The 16,307-nt window shown below is 46.3% G+C and overlaps 1 long non-coding RNA gene across 1 annotated transcript; it reads right to left on the reverse strand.

Annotated features, from left to right (window-relative positions):
- Positions 1-9,793: 9,793 nt before the first annotated feature.
- LOC135920349 (uncharacterized) lies at positions 9,794-15,225 on the reverse strand. The gene is made up of 4 exons (XR_010570225.1): positions 15,087-15,225; positions 14,793-14,988; positions 10,976-11,086; positions 9,794-10,625 (listed from the first exon to the last, which is right to left on the reverse strand). It is a non-coding gene; the product is annotated as an uncharacterized lncRNA (long non-coding RNA).
- Between the last annotated feature and the right edge of the window lie 1,082 nt (positions 15,226-16,307).

Genomic DNA, 16,307 nt, shown 5'->3' on the forward strand with positions numbered 1-16,307 from the left:
CGGGAGCTGTGGTGACGCTGGCCAGCCGTCCTTACCCATAGACGACAATGGTGTGGTGGCTATCGCGCCATAAGTGCCACGGTGCGATCCCTGCACTGGTGCCGCACTAACACCGCTTTGGCTGCATGCTAGTGGGTGTTGCTCGTTCGCTGACCTTGCTGCTTGCTTCGTTCTGGCCGGTGAACTGGGCGCCGTGAAGAAGGCGCTCTCCGGCGGGTCGCTGGTGTCCTGTGCCAACATGCTGCCACTCTTCTTCCTCTTTTTGAGAAGCTCCGGTGAACAATGGCCAAATCTTTCCTCCTGGATACGTGGCGAACTTAAATGGCAACAACAACAGTTTATGAGGATTACATACTGCTTGCGTTGGGCCGATTATGACCTTTAAATTAGGTATCTTGGTGCGCCATAAAGCAGATACCGAACTACGTTTGTAGGATGTAGTGCATAGTGGGGCTCCCCTGCAATGAGCGGCAAAGGGATAAGGCTTCGTTTCAGAATGTGAACACCAGCGCTCTATCAGTCTGAGATTGACACGCTGTACTGCCTGTTTCACCGCATCCGTCATGACGGTGTCTCGTAAACGGTACAGAATATGTATTTTACGTATCTCGTACCACATTTTGCATGTCGCTTCAGCATTCTTAAGACGACAAAAATGTTCCAGCATCGCCCATAATGCAAAGCAGTGATGCCATTAGCTGTCAAAGTATTACAAGGACCAAGCCTTGCACTCTTTCGTGCAGTACCGGTTGGAGTGAACATTGGCAGCTGCGCACGCAGCAATGTTCTGTCATGCAGAAGAATTAAAAAAAAAAACGTGGTGCTCAATGGTGGCGATGTTGTTGTTGTGGCCTAAACACAAGTTCCATACCATGGGAAGAGGCAGAAAATGTCCTCCTTGGATTTCCTTTTCTTGCCTTTCACTTTATACCACTGGTTTAATTTGCATTCGTTTACTTCGGCGCTAATATATACAGAGAGTTAGGGGAATTGGATCTTTGTTTTCGTCTAATTCAGTCTAATTTTTCTTTCAGTTCTTATCTTCACCCAAATACTTAGGTTTCATCAATGACTATATACTGCCAAATACACGTTCACTGTCTTCTTTCTAGCTAGTTTAGGTATATAGTTCTTAGTGGGAACCCGAGCGTATCTTTTTCGGTAGGTGTCCGGTTCACTTACCACATGACGCTGAATCATGTATGACTGCAGATTCAGCTCCTCGACAGTGTAGTTACATCGAAACAAAGCATTCCAGTGGTACGCAGGATGATGGAGGCTTGAAGTGATTATTCATGGTAGAACGAGGAATGTCGCCGAAGTGGAAGTCCTCCGAGTTTTCCAGCAACAATATAGCAAGTGGACAACGCCATAGAGCGATAGTCATTGACTATAACGCATGAAGACTGAGCGCATTTGACATTCAATCGCAAAGAGAAATATGTTCTACTTGTAAAATATACGGGAGTATAGCTTCAGCGAATCGTGCCGGGAAAAAATTGGTGGGCTGAAGCGACTTTGCATTACCATTGGTGGACTTGCCTATTTTATTGGGCGCAGTATTTACAGCGCGATATTTCCAAGGAACCGGGCTATGGCTGCTCTGACCTCTCTGCGTAAAGCCACCACCTTCTGCTCTGTATTATTCTTCGCAGTTCATACGAAAAAAGAAGAGAAAATGAAGAAGTATGCTTGGCCGGCAAGCTCACGCATCAGCTGTACCTTGTCAGGCTCCTAGCATTGCAGCACATGTACTCTTGCAGTCGCGCAACAGTCACTGTCGCTGAAAAACCCTTTCCCATTAAAACCGAACGCTAGAAAAATATTGGCGCTCTTTTTTCCATCGGGCCTGGTTTATATATTTATCTGGTGTGTCTCATACAAATATCTTTCATTTACATCTTTCTTGATGCAGTTTCGTCGTTGATCTTTCACTCCATATATGGTTCATATTTAACCTTCTGTCATTTATAGTTCAAAGGCTATTTCACATGCTGGCGTAAATAGTGCCGACGTACCGGCCCTGTATGATGTGCGCTTGAGCTTGTTTTCTGGGCCCTAGATGTCCTCAGCCTTCTCTATTGTAGCGTTTTGCTTGTTTATTTCCCAATTGACTGGAAAGAAGTGAAGCACTACATTATAAATATATTAATTATTATTAACTAATTCATTCACATAGGCAATAAAACGTGACTTTAGCCAGGTATAGAAGTTAGCAGGAATGATGGCGCTCTCAGGGCGCAGTGTTTCTCCTTGTTCCAGCAACGGGCGAAGTGGCTGGGAGGTAAAATTTCAGATTCACCACTTCGTGGGAGAGGGGTCCTAAGTGATATTCGAGCATAGCTCTATAAGGCTGAATCTACGTGTAGCTTTCGTCATCCTCGTCCTTTTCATGTTTGCCTGAGGCACCGCACAAATTTTAAAGCGAATATAGCTTTCTTTGGTTTTTTTCGTCCGTTTTCGTGATCGTTGGTGCAGTGTTTCTGGTGGCTGGACTTTACAGGACGATACAAAAGCCTCAATGCAAAATGCGCGTGCTCTGGCTCTACTGAGTTGCTGGGTGCGTTCGTCGCAGAAACGCAACAGTAAATACATCTGATGATAAAATCACCGATGCGAATATCATTTTCACAAACTTATGCCTTGAAGCTGCAACGGCCAACCAAGATAGCAACACTGTGCAAACGAAGATAGCAGCGCAGCTATAAATACGTTCCCTTCTTACCAATAAAGCATTCATGTTGTAGCCACGACCGTGTGCATTACGCTCGATACATGGTGTCAGAAGTGGGATCGCTCACGGGACCCTTACCGACCTGCGCCCGCCTGAGCCACTGCAAGTGGGCGACAACGCAGCGGCGTCCTGGCAGACATTCAAGCAACGCCTCGAGCTGTACCTGATAGCAACTGAGCCCACGAAGCCACGCAGTAATGAGCACAAAGCTGCAATTTTTTTGCATGTTGCGGGTCAAGAAGCAATTGACGTGTTTTATACTCTGACCGTATCACCGAAGGAAGCTAAAGACTACGACGTTTTGGTGAAAGCATTTGAAAACTACTGCTTGCCTAAGTGTAATGAAAATTATGAGCGATATGTGTTTCGCTCGCGTCGTCAGACACACGGAGAGCCATTCGAACAGTTCTTTCGGGATCTGCAACTAAAAGCAAGAACGTGCAACTTCGGGGCTTTACGAAATTCCATGCTGCGGGATCAAATCGTCTATGGCATTTACAGCTCTTCCCTGCGAGAAAAACTTATTCGAAAGAAAGACCTGACTCTAGCCACAGCAGTGGGATGCTGCAAAGCTGAGGAACTTGCCGAATCGCAAAATAGGGCATGGACGGAGGCAAACAAGATTGAACCTGTTTTACGAACGCAAGCTAAACACGGACGCCAAAAATGCCGGTATTGCAACTTCTCGGATTCGCCAAGGAAGTGTGCGGCGTACGGCAAAACATGCAACAAATGCACGAAGCCTAGGCACTTTGCCACCTGCTGTACGAGCAAGCGAGCAGCCGTTGGTGACGTGGTCGAAGGAGCGGAGAGTGACAATGACTTCGACGTTCTGGAGATCAGGACGACGGAAAGTAAGCGTGGCCCCGAAAGTCGCGACTGGATTGTAACAACGAGTATTGAGGGAACGGATGTGCAGCTGAAGGTCGACACGGGAGCTCAGGCTAACTTGTTGCCGCGTTCGCTGTTCAAAAGGCTCGGAACTAGACAGCAGCCGTACCCCACGAGGAGCATCCTGCGCCATTACGGAGGCGGCGAAATACGGCCCAGTGGAAAAGTTCGCCTCGCCATGCAGTTAGACAGGCGGCGTGTACTGCTTGAGTTCTTCATAGTAAAGAAGAAGCAAGCCATTCTGAGCCTCGGGGAAAGTGAGCAACTTGGTCTGGTCAACAGAATGAACTCGGTGGACAGCAGCGAGACATAGGGAAGCTTAAAGCAGGCATTCCCAAGGCTGTTCACGGACATTGGCAGGACGCGGCGCGAGTAGAAAATGGTGCTCCGGAAGGATGCAGTCCCCGTGGTACAGCCAACCCGGCGTGTGACTTATGCCCTCAAGAAGCCGCTTAAGAAAGAACTTGACCGGATGAATGCTGCGAACATCATCGAGAAGGTGGAAGAACCGTCAGACTGGGTAAGTCCCTTGGTTATCCTGAGAAAGAAAAATGGAGACTTAAGAGTATGCCTGGACCCGCGGGCAAATAATAGGGCGGTGAATAGGGAGCACTTTCAGTTGCCATGCCGGGAAGAAATCGAAGGTGATCTAGCGCATGCAAAGCATTTCAGCAGATTCGATGCAAACAGTGGGTTCCATGAAATTCCTCTCTACAAAAAAAAAAAAACACATCAGAAATCTGCACATTCCGTTCGCCGTTTGGTCGGTATCGGTATCTCAGACTGCCATTCGGTATTGCATCTGCACCCTAAGTTTTTCAGCGTACACTGAGCCAGATATTCGACGACCTCCCGGGAACACGTGTGTACATTGACGATGTGCTAGAGTGGGGTTCTACGCGAAAGGAGCACGATGAACGCCTGTACACAGCGCTGGAAAGGGCACAGGTGGAGGGCCTAACTTTGAATGCAGAAAAGTACATTTTTGGACGTAGTGAAATCAGCTTCTTGGGTGATAAGATTAGTTCCAAAGGTATTGAGCCAAATCCCGACCTGATAAAGTGCCTTTTAAACCACCCTCCGCCAACGACCAAGAAAGACGTTCAACGCTTGGTTGGCACCGTGAACTATTTCGGGAAATACTTGCGACTGTTGTCAGCCCATACTGAGGTCCTGCGCAGCCTGATTAGAAACGGCACACTTTTCGAGTGGACGCATGCTCACAAGCGTGAGTGGGTGCTGTACAAGAAGATGGTGACGGAAGCACCCGTCCTGGCTATCTTTAATCCCGAGCTTTCCACGAAACTGTCGACGGATGCGTCAGCATTTGCACTCGGAGCAGTGCTTTTCCAACAACATGGAAAAGACTGGCGCCCGGTAGGCTACGGATTGCGAGCACCCACAGAAACTGAGTGAAGGTACGCCCAAATAGAAAAAGAGGACCTGGGCATAACATTCGTCTGTGAAAAGTTTAATGATTACGTTATTGGAAGACATGTCGTTGTCGAAACTGACCACAACCCATTATTGGCTATTTCAAAGAAAGAAATAGGCGATATGCCACCCCGTCTGCAACGACTATTTCTTCGACTGCTGAAGTACGAGTTTGAGTTGCAGTATGTTCCAGGCAGCAAATGGATTGTTGCCGACACCCTGTCATGAATCCTATCACAGAAACAACCAGAAAAAGGCTCAACGGACGTTGGAATTCATGCCATGGGCGTCCTGACTGCCGTTGTTGGACCAACCACCCTATCTCGTCTGCAGGCAGCAACGGCCAGTGATGCAACGGCGCAAGACGTCATCTCCAGCCTGCAGTCGTCAATACCTGTAGAAGGTGAGCTAAAGTCCTTCGCTCAAGAACTTTCTGTAGTCACCGGAGTACTCCTCAATGGAACTAAAGTAGTCGTACCTGCAAGCATGCGAACAGAGATGCTGCGACGAGTGCACCAAGAGCATCTCGGCTTAGCAAAATGCAAGTCGAGGGCTAGCAAGTTGATGTATTGGCCAGGAATGTCAACAGATATTGCCGATTTCATCGACACGTGGGACGTTTGCAAGAAGTTTGCTTATCGACAGCCTGACGAGCCCCTGTGCCAACGCACCGTTCCAGACATGCCATGGTTGAGGGTTGGTACAGGTCTTTTTCAACACGCCGGAAAGCACTTTTTAGTTGTCTATGACGCCTACTCTAATTTTCCAGAAGTCGAGCATCTCAAGAATACCTCTGCAACGACTGTCATCCATAAACTACGTCAGATCTTTGCAATGCATGGATTACCACTAGAAGTTTGCAGTGATGGTGGCCTGCAGTTCACGTCAAAAGAGTTTGAAGATTTTGCGGCTCGTTATTGTGCATACGATTTCCATTCTCCATTTTCTGAGGTCCAATGGACTCGCCGAGAAAGGCGTTCAAGTGGTCAAGCGGCTTCTTGGCACGGTTGAGAGCAGGAAAGAGGGCTTCTATTTGGGCTTGCTTAATTACAGGGTGTGTCCTCTCGAGGATAGCCGATCCCCACTGGAACTGCTAATGGGACGAAGTCTCAGAACGCTACTTCCAGGTCCCGTCCAAAACCATGTTCAAGCAAGGACCACAGGAAGACCACTAACTCCACTATAGAATGGAGACGTCGTCCGCATCTTCGGAAATGGTAGATGGAAAATCAAGGCGCAAGTCCAAGATCTCGTGGCGCCAAGGTCGTACACCGTTCTGACAGAGGATGGCCGGGTTTTCTGTCGAAATAGACAGCACCTTCGCAAAACACCAGAAGCGTTCCATCGAGCCATCCGTTACCAGGGGGACGAATGCGACGACACCCCCGATTCATCTTCGAGCGCAGCCTCTCAGCAGCCGCCTGAACCTCCGCAGGCCACACCGGATCGACCACCAGCAGGCACATCCGGCCCACCCAACCTCCCGGCTTCACTAAGGAAATCTACCAGACCGCGAAGACCACCAGATCGCCTGGCCTACACGCATAAATCCCGGCAGACTGAAACAACCTAGGAGTGTTGACTGCTACTCTTCGATGTTGAGTGCTTTCCGTGTTTTCAGTGTTTCCATTCTTCAAAGAAAGGAGGATGCAACGGCCAACCAAGATAGCAACACTGTGCAAACGAAGAGAGCAGCGCAGCTATAAATACGTTCCCTGCTTATCAATAAAGCATTCGTCTTGTAGCCACAACCGTGTGCATTACGCTCGATACACAAGCTATGACAGCTGCAATGGTAAAACAAATACTTCATCCAATTTCATTACGCATCGGGAGGTATTGCGGATGTTGAGAAAATGGGCCCGACAATGCGAAGGTAGAAGTCACCTACACTGAACACGTGCCTTGGTCACAAGGTGACTAAAGTGTAAGCGAACAGACGCGCCTGCCGCGCATGCTTTTGAGCCAGAGTTTTTAGGCGCCCGAAGGTTTAGATGCAGCATTGGAGTGCTTGGGATAGACAGCCCTCCCCTTCATCTCCCCTTGGGGTGACTGCAGGAGAGGACCCGAGGGCTGCTAAGAGCAACAAATATACGCTTGCAGTAATTCTTGTAATAAAGGGAATGGCGTTCTGGAAGCTTTCATCGTCGTCTGTGGTTTATTTATTTTATTTATTTACATGTAGTGCCATCTTGCACAGCAAGATATTGCAGGAGTGAGCGCATATATATGTCAATCAATTTAAGAATGCATTTTAGTGGCAAAAAATAAAACAAACAGTGTACAAAATCAGGAAGAGCTAGTTGATTAATGAACATAATTAGGCAATACGTCGATACGTCGGCAAATTCGTCGCTCAATAACTCTCGCAAGGACCCCTCAAGGCCATTCCAAATCGCAATTGAATGTGGAAAAAGGAAAATCTAAAACAATCAATCGATGAATTCAAAGGAACAATGTTAAGACGATGATTTCTTTCGGTGGGCCGAGAAGAAGGGTTAGTGGAAACGAGAGGTGCATTGACATAAGTATTTCCCATGAGCAATTTTATGTAGCAGAACAACAGGGTCACAGGTACGTATATGGGCCAGAGGTTTTAGTAGCAGATTACTAGCATGTGATGTCGGTGAGAAATGGAGGTCATAACGATTATGTATAAACCTTATGGCTTTTTTTCTGAATAGACTCAAGCATGTCTATGCCATTGGAAGGATGTGGCGACCACACTACCGACGCGTATTCAAGTAGAGGCCTTATTAGTGATCTGTATGCCGTTAATTTACATTCTTTACTTGCTGCTCGTAAGTTTCTTTGAAGAAAACCTAATTTTCTCGCGCCTTGTTGGTTACACATTTATTGTGAGCATGCCATTTCAGATCAGGGGAGAAAGTAACACCAAGGTATTTGAACGTGTGAACGCTTGCAAGCTTGTGTGCTTCAATAAAATATGTAAATTGTAATGGTTGTTTTTTTATTCGAAAAAGTCATTGATACGGTTTTCTTAAAATTAAGTTACATTTGCCATGTTCTGCTGCATACGCAAAAGCGGGCGAAGACTTCATTCAGCTCCAACTGATCATCATTGCTAGTTATAATAGAATAAAGGATGTAGTCATCAGCATTTAGCCTTATTTTGACAGAAGTGCCCGCAAATACTTCACCGACATCATTTTCATAGACAACACCAAAGGACCCAAGACCTTATTTAGCCTTATTTAGCCTTATTTAACCCTTTGGTACACCGGATGTAACATAACACTATAACACATCTGGTGTTGACATGGTCCTATGTGGTGTAATTGTGGCTTAACGCCTGCTTCACCTCCGCCGCGTGTCGGCCCGGCACACTGACCTGCACTAAAATGGCTGGACGGCGCACTCTCTTTGTACGTGGCGGGAGCTCGTGAAGCTGCCGGAAGTTCCCCCGCATGTCCCAGAAGCCGGCGTCTGCTGCGGTTCTTAAGCAAGAAAATAAAGTATTTCCGGGCGGCCGCTGTCCTCGTAATTGCACGTTTCTGCCCTTTTTTAAATATCACATGCTCACTTTCCCTAGAGTAGGACAACAGAGCATACAACAGCCACGAACACAAAGAAAGTTTGGCTAAATACGCATTTTAAAACAAAAAGATTCCCACCTTAGATTAATATATTGTCGATTTGTGCTTTTCTGTCAGTGACTTTCACGCTTGTTAACATGGTTTTGCAACGCGATATTTTTTTTTCTCGCAAGATGCGTAGTTACCACACGTTTACGATGACGTACACTTGCGCGACAGTGCGTGCCATTTCATATTTGCGTACCGCTGAAAGGTTCCAGAAACGGCACCCTCTCTATCCTAAAGTGCACATGGAAATATAAGGCAAACATAGCAAAGTCATCGCACAGTTGTACAGAGCAAGGTGTATGCATTTTAGGGGTCTTTTAGAATTACAGCGCACTGAATATTTATTAAGGAGCAATCTTTAACGCAAAAGCGAAAACTGGAAACGCTCCATTTCTATAAAGCTAAGAGTGTAAAGAGTTGGTTTTAAAAGAACGAAGGATCAGCGGACATTGCTCACTGATCTCAGTTCAGATAAATAACACTGTCACTGTGGGCTAAAAAAGATTATTTAAGCGCTAATGGGCTTACCGAGAACAATATACAGTAAACTAAGTCATTTAGGAGACGCAATGACATTGAGGTCTATTATTATGTTGATCCATTAAGATATATCCACTTATCATGGCAGCCTTGACCCAACTGGAATTGGCACTGCAAGTTGTTGAATTGGTGATATGCAACAACGGCTAGTTCGAACCTGGGCACTATGTTTGCCTATAGCTCAGGACAAGCAAGCCCCTTAAGTGCTGTGTAATAGTTACTCTTCACTCTCTGCTGATAATGAGATGGTGTGATGCAGGTTCTTGTGTTCAAAGGTTCTGACGGTTCATTGAGGCGGAACCTCCGAGAACCTAATTGAGGACGAAGCCGTTGGTTTCAAAAACACACACACAAGCTTTTAATAAAGCTAGAAAGAGGCATAAAATAAATTATAGAGAAAAATAGAAAGAAAGCATAGAATAAACACTCAAACAGACCCCGCGGTAAGGAACACACTTAGGGCTATGGTGGCGTTTAACCAGTGCGCGAATCCGGGCTGACCACGATGGCAGGGGCGCTTAATAGTGTCGACGTGGAGACGCGGCGACAAGAAAATGAGAGAAGTTGCACCGGTTTCATCAAAGGTGAAACCGGTGCAACTTCCAAAGGAATGGTCCAGTGCGAGTCAAGAGATACAAGCATATAAATCATAGCTTCACTTGCAACATTGTTGCTGTCATCGTCCATTTCATTATCTATATCTACACAACCTCGAAACTTGCGTCCATCCCATTCTATGTGTTTTCTGATTGCCATCTCGTCCACTATGAGGCTACTTCGAAGTTTCTTGTGGTTTTTTTCTGGCTTCACTATAGCCTTCGTACGAATGGCATTTATAGCTTAACTTGTGAAGCCAGGTTCTCCATTTATTGAGTTATGATGACCACGATGGCTACTTTGTTGTGGTAGGCAGGTGCAGCAAGGCACAATCAAAACTTTCTCTTACGTAATTGTATGCCTTTGTGGAATAAAACTGAACTATCAGGGCAAACATGCGCATGTGGGCGGGTACTTCTCTCGGCTCGGCCTAGCAGGTTCGTCACTTTTGCTTGATTGGTTCAAGAGGTGTTGCATAACTTCCAGGGGCACTCCTGAGAAGCACTTTTCAAGCATGGTGCTCACATAGTCTGAAATGAGATGCTTGTTTTTGAGGTCAACGACAATTTCACTAAGTGATGTGACCTTTGTCTTCAGTCGACGCTCCTGTTGCTGGCTAAGTCTCAGCTTATTCTTGATGCCCTCTTCAGCGCCTGTACCCTTATCAAGCCTCCTTTTTAGTCTTTGGAGTGTACCAGACAGCGTAGTCGTCAATGAAATAAAACAATAAAAGCGTTCCCTCGTCGTCGTGTCGTCTTTTCACCGTGTGTTCGTCCTTTTTAGCACTACCATCAGTTTTAAAGAGTGTAGTCGTGGTCAAGTATCTGTAAATAACAAATATTGTGAACTCAACAAAAATCATATAAGCACTTTTACAAGATGCTAAGCTGCTGAAGATTACGCATGCAGAGCAGCCAGGCCATGTAAATTCACTCCCCCCCCCTCACTGCTCGACAAGTCCACTTGCATTTTCAGGTTTCACTGTGTAAAATTGAAAAGGATATTGGCTTATCAGGAAAGTATGTGCCCCAAGACTTCTAAATTTTGTTTTGTTTGCCCAAGTGTTGTCAGCACTACACATGGAAGCAGTTGTCAAGCTGTGCGATTGGTAACTCATGTAGATAGGGTCGAAGGTATCGTACAAATTGGTGTGGTGCAATAAAAAAATGCTTACTTTATCCGAAGCCTCAGGAGACTGCACCACTGGGCTCCTGGGCGTCTCATCCTCCGGGGTGAAGTGAAGGATTTGGCCTATCTCCCTGGGCGATTTCCTTTTCGGAGTTTTCTAAAAAGGACAGGTTTTGCATTAGGAATGCATGGTGACTACCATTTGCCTCGAAAATTTATACTATATGAACAATTATGCAAATGTTATTTGCACACATGATACATGATAACAACAATCCATTCTCATTAATGAAGAGGGCAGCGTCCACGTATAGTAGATATGTAGAGACCTCTGTATAAAATCATACCGCTATTGCGCTTGAACACCAGCAGTTTCCAAGATCCCTTTCTAAATAAATATTCATGGCTAAGACATTGCAGGTTTGGGGCTTTAGTTCAGCGAAGATGTTTCTTATTAGCTTACATAATACTGTTACACCGTGAAGTTTGCTTTACCAATGCTTTAAAGGAGGCAGTCGGCAAGTAATAGCCTCCCTCTCGAATACACAAGCCCCACAAGAGCGCTAGCGAATGCGCCTAAATATAGCAATTTGTTAACAATATAAAAAACAATGAATGCAATGTGGGCGCTGTTACGTTTCGCCTATGACGCGCGATATGGCCGGCGCGGATGCAACGGACGTCGGGGCTTCGTTCAAAGCGGCGGACATTTTGGCCCGTTCGGAGCGGCCACGACGCATCCTTAGAACTGAGGTGAAACAGCGCGAAAAAGACGAGGACACAAGGAAACAAATACCACAGACAAGCGCTGACTGCCAACTGGAAGTTTATTTGAAAATCACCGGACATTTATAGCTTTCATCAGCATAAGCATGCACACATCATTCACAAACACATCTGCAAATCATCATTTTAATCTTTCTTCCAAAAATGTTATTTCTTTTCCCGACAAGGCAAGAGAGGGAGTGCTCACACATTTATCGCCTTCCTTTCTTATATGAAAGGCCTCTGTTATCTCCCTTTCCTTCTTGCTCTTTCCTTTCCCTATGAATTTAGTCTTTTCAAATATGGGGGTGCATTGACACTTGTTACAGTGTCCAGCTAAATGACTCCCATAGCCATTCTTTAGGTTAGTGCTGTGCTGACGAGCTCTTTCATTGAAGCACTGTCCCGTTTGACCTATATAAGATTTCCCACAGCTTAGCGGTATTTGATAGATGACATTGCGCCTGCACTCAGTGAAACGTGTTTTATGATTAGTGGTGCACAAGTGCCTTTCGCGCTTGTTCATGCGATTGCATATCGAGGACAACTTGCACGGGGCACTGAAAACCAATATAATATTATGTCTATTAGAAACTTTCTTCAGATTGTGAGACAGCTTGTGTAGGTATGGCACCACTTGCACTAGTCTTTTGTCTTTGTTTTTTTCTTGGGAAGCATCGGAACTTCTTTTCTCTTTCTGCAAAATCGTTTCGCATACAGAAGTGATCACAGAACTGGGAAAGCCTGCGTTCTGTAGTCGCGATATCTGCTTTAAAAAACTATGATCGCACTCATGCTCACATGACTTACTAAGTGCTGCCTTAATGCACGTTGTCGCTATGCCTCTCTTAATCAATTTAGAGTGTGCGCTGTCGTAACGCAACAAAGTTTTCTTAGATCTGGGGTAATATCGCCAGCATACGTGCTCGTCCAAAGAAAAACAGAGGTTAATATCTAGAAACTGAATACGGTTGTTAATTGGCAATTCATACGTGAACTTGAGTCCTCCCGATGAGTTGATGAACAGGTTCAAAATTTCTTCGACCGCGTGATGAAAATGCATACAGGAATCTTTCTTCATAACAATTAAGTAGTCGTCAACATATCTAAACACTCGCGTTACAGGCATGTCAAACAACTTAGCAGAAATTACATTGTCAACCGAGGATAAAAAAATGTCACATAAAATGGGGGCGATGGCTGATCCTATACAGATGCCAGTACGTTGGATGTAAAACTGGCCATCATAATTAACAGCAGTCGAATGAAGATAAAAGTCTAAAAGCGCTAAAAAATTGTCGCTGTTGACACATACAGAATTCTGAAAATTAACTTCCCCGAAATCTTCTATCCTATCGCGCACAGCGCACATCAAACCATCTCGCGGCACAGAATAATACAAGTCCCCTACTTCTACTGAAAATGCGGTTAGTGCGGTTCCGTGGTCTTCATTTATGGCCGAGATAACTTCTTCCGAGCTTCTTACCAGGAAAGGGTCATTTATCTGCAACATCTTGAGATGGCCTTGCAGAACTTTTCCTACATGACATTGCCATGACGTCTTCTCGGACACAATAACCCTGAAAGGGTATTCAGGCTTGTGTGTCTTGCAAGTGAAGAAAACATCAAGGAAATCCGTCTCCGCTTTGTTCACAAGCTGCCGTAGCGAGTCTAGGTGCAAGTCTTTGAGTAACTTCAGGGCAGCCTTCTTTTGCTTTTTCGGGTCGAAGGGAACAGCTTTGAAATTCTTAATAATAGCTTGCATGGATTTCTGTTTCATAAGGTTTTTTGGCAGAACAACAAAACCGCCTTCTTTATCTGCCTGTAGTATTTCAAGCTCATCATTCTTTAGCTTCTTTACAATTTTCTCTATTGGAGGCGTACCTGATTTTCCACACGGTGCGTGTTTTAGGACGCAGTCCACGGCTTCACCGACAACTCGTTCACGGTCTTGATCCTCAGCCCGGTCTCCTATGCTTCTACCCATGGCTAGGAGCTGTGGAGCAGTAAGTAAGTAAGGCGATAAATGTGTGAGCACTCCCTCTCTTGCCTTGTCGGGAAAAGAAATAACATTTTTGGAAGAAAGATTAAAATGATGATTTGCAGATGTGTTTGTGAATGATGTGCGCATGCTTATGCTGATGAAAGCTATAAATGTCCGGTGATTTTCAAATAAACTTCCAGTTGGCAGTCAGCGCTTGTCTGTGGTATTTGTTTCCTTGTGTCCTCGTCTTTTTCGCGCTGTTTCACCTCAGTTCTAAGTATGAACCAACTAGCCCTCATCAAGATCTTACGACGCATCCCCGCCGAGGGCGCCCCGGCATGTTCAGTGCCACGTGTCTTTGTGTGTGCATGTGTGTGTGTGTGTGCCCACGCTTGTCAAAGCGCGGCAGCCGGGGAGAGGAGCTCCCCAAGTGTGAAGCGAGGAGGTCTGACCGGCGCCGGCCCGGCTGATGCGTCACTACACTCGTCTCTACATGTCTCTCAGTCCGTCCGTGCCTCGCTGTCACGTGGTGTCGTCCCGTGACCTTCCTTCTTGCCCGCGACGCCGAGAGTATAAGAGCAGCTGCCCCCGGACGCCAGGAGAGAGGCTCCGATTTCTTCTGTTGAGTAACGTGCTCGTGCTCTCCCGCCTCTCCACTTCGGTCGACCTGACCGGCCGCTCATTTGCGATGCTAAAATAAACAAGTTGTTCTGTTAGCAGTTGACTCATGCTTTGCCAGGACCTTCGGATGCTTCCAGTTATGCCCCAGGCCGCCAGGCCAACACTACCCTTGGGGCTTGCGACACATTTGCAACAACTCGTGCCAGCGGTGCGACTGCAATAACGGGTGTCAGCACTGAGGTTCCAACAGCTGGTGGCAGCGCTAAGATTCCAATAGCCGGTGCCATCGGTGAGAATCAAACAGCGCCTATTCTTCGAAGTACTAACATACCGGCATTACTCGTAGGCATGACATCGTGAGATCGAGAGTAGTAATGGCGTGTAGTGTCTAAAAGGTGCGAAAAATTTGCGTTTTATTTGTTTTTAGCGTGCAAGAGAGGCGTGACAAGCTCCCGTGCACAAAATATATCGAAAAAGCACAAAGGCGCCTCACCTTCTGCAAATGCTCCGGGAAACAAATCAGCGTTGGGACGGCATCGTCCCGAAGACGGGTTCTTTCACCCGAGCGGTCAAAACAAGACTCTGTAAAATGGTCGCTGCAAAGCCTCCTGCCTGGAGTTGGTTTCCATTTGTCTCTTTTGAGGCTAATCACCCATTCCTGGAAGATTTGCGGCTTCGAGCGCAGAAACCTGCATGACAAAGGCCAAACTGCTTTAACATGCCTCACTCAGGAAAGCAAAGCTGTTTCCTTATAAAATGCGCAAAAAGCAATGCAATTTCAGGGTACTTAAGCGTGAAATGTCTTCCCTGAAAACTTTTCTGGTCGCCTCGTGTAGTTCACCGCACAACAAGCTGGCATTTCTTCAAGAAAATCGAAAAAAGAACGCTGTCCCACCACCAGCACTCGACTGTACATGCGCTCGCTTCCGGGACAAGGGCATCGACTTCCGGCGGCTTCACGTGCGTGCGTGCGAAGCGCCATCCAGCTGTCCCTAGTGGAAGTCAGTGGCCCGGCATCGCACTATCTCCGGGACTGGCCCTCGTATGGGGAATGCTTAACGCCTGCTTAACCTCCACCGCGTTAGGCCCGGCATTGCACTTTCTCCAGGATTAGCCCACGTATGTGGAGTTTTTTTGTTTACCACGCTAACAACGACACGAAAATTTCCATCGACGATAGAGGTATACAGCTTCGCTGTAAAGAAATGCTACCACGTGCGAACGAGCTAATCGGCTCATACGTTTTGTCGTTACAGAGCTGAGACGTGAATTTGACCTTAACACCATACTAGCATACATCCGTTCACGTGTAAATAAGCAGAAGTCTAACAAATCACCCAGATGTTTCGTTATTTCGACCATGTACACAACACTGTTAGCCGAAAGCAATACCAGCCTTAAAAACACGCGTGATTAACTTCAGCAGCGCGACCGGCCATCACGGGAAGCAAATTCTCAGATCGCGATGCAAACGCCAACAAAAGTTCTGTTATTCCGAACGTACGCAGTTTTTCGATTACTTTGACAATCGCGGTTACGCAAACAAAACGCCAACAGCACACGTACCGAAGTTTAAGTGGTACATTTATCACTACGGGCGCGTGAACGAAACAGTCAACTGCGAAAACGTTTCACTGTTACGTACTAAAATACGACCACGTGCGAACGAGCAATCAAGTCGGCGCAAACATTCCGTTCGTCACAGACAGCTCAGGAGTAACTTTACTTCATGTCACCACCATACTAGCATCCTATCACGTGCAAGTAAGCAGAAGCCTAACAAGTCGCACAAAAGTTTCGTTATTCCAAGACACGTGCATGGCACTAGTTGGCAAGATCAATATATCAGCCCCAAGGACAGGCGCGTTAAAATTTAGCAGCGCGGCCAGACACAATGTGCAGCAAGTGCCCCGACCACGATGCAAATGCGTACGAAATTTCAGCTGTTGCAACCTCAGACAGTTTTACGATTGTTCTCGCAATCGTGGTTACGCAAACAAAAAAAAAT

Source organism: Dermacentor albipictus, chromosome 1 (genome assembly GCF_038994185.2).
Source record: "Dermacentor albipictus isolate Rhodes 1998 colony chromosome 1, USDA_Dalb.pri_finalv2, whole genome shotgun sequence".
Classification (NCBI taxonomy): Eukaryota; Metazoa; Arthropoda; class Arachnida; order Ixodida; family Ixodidae; genus Dermacentor; species Dermacentor albipictus.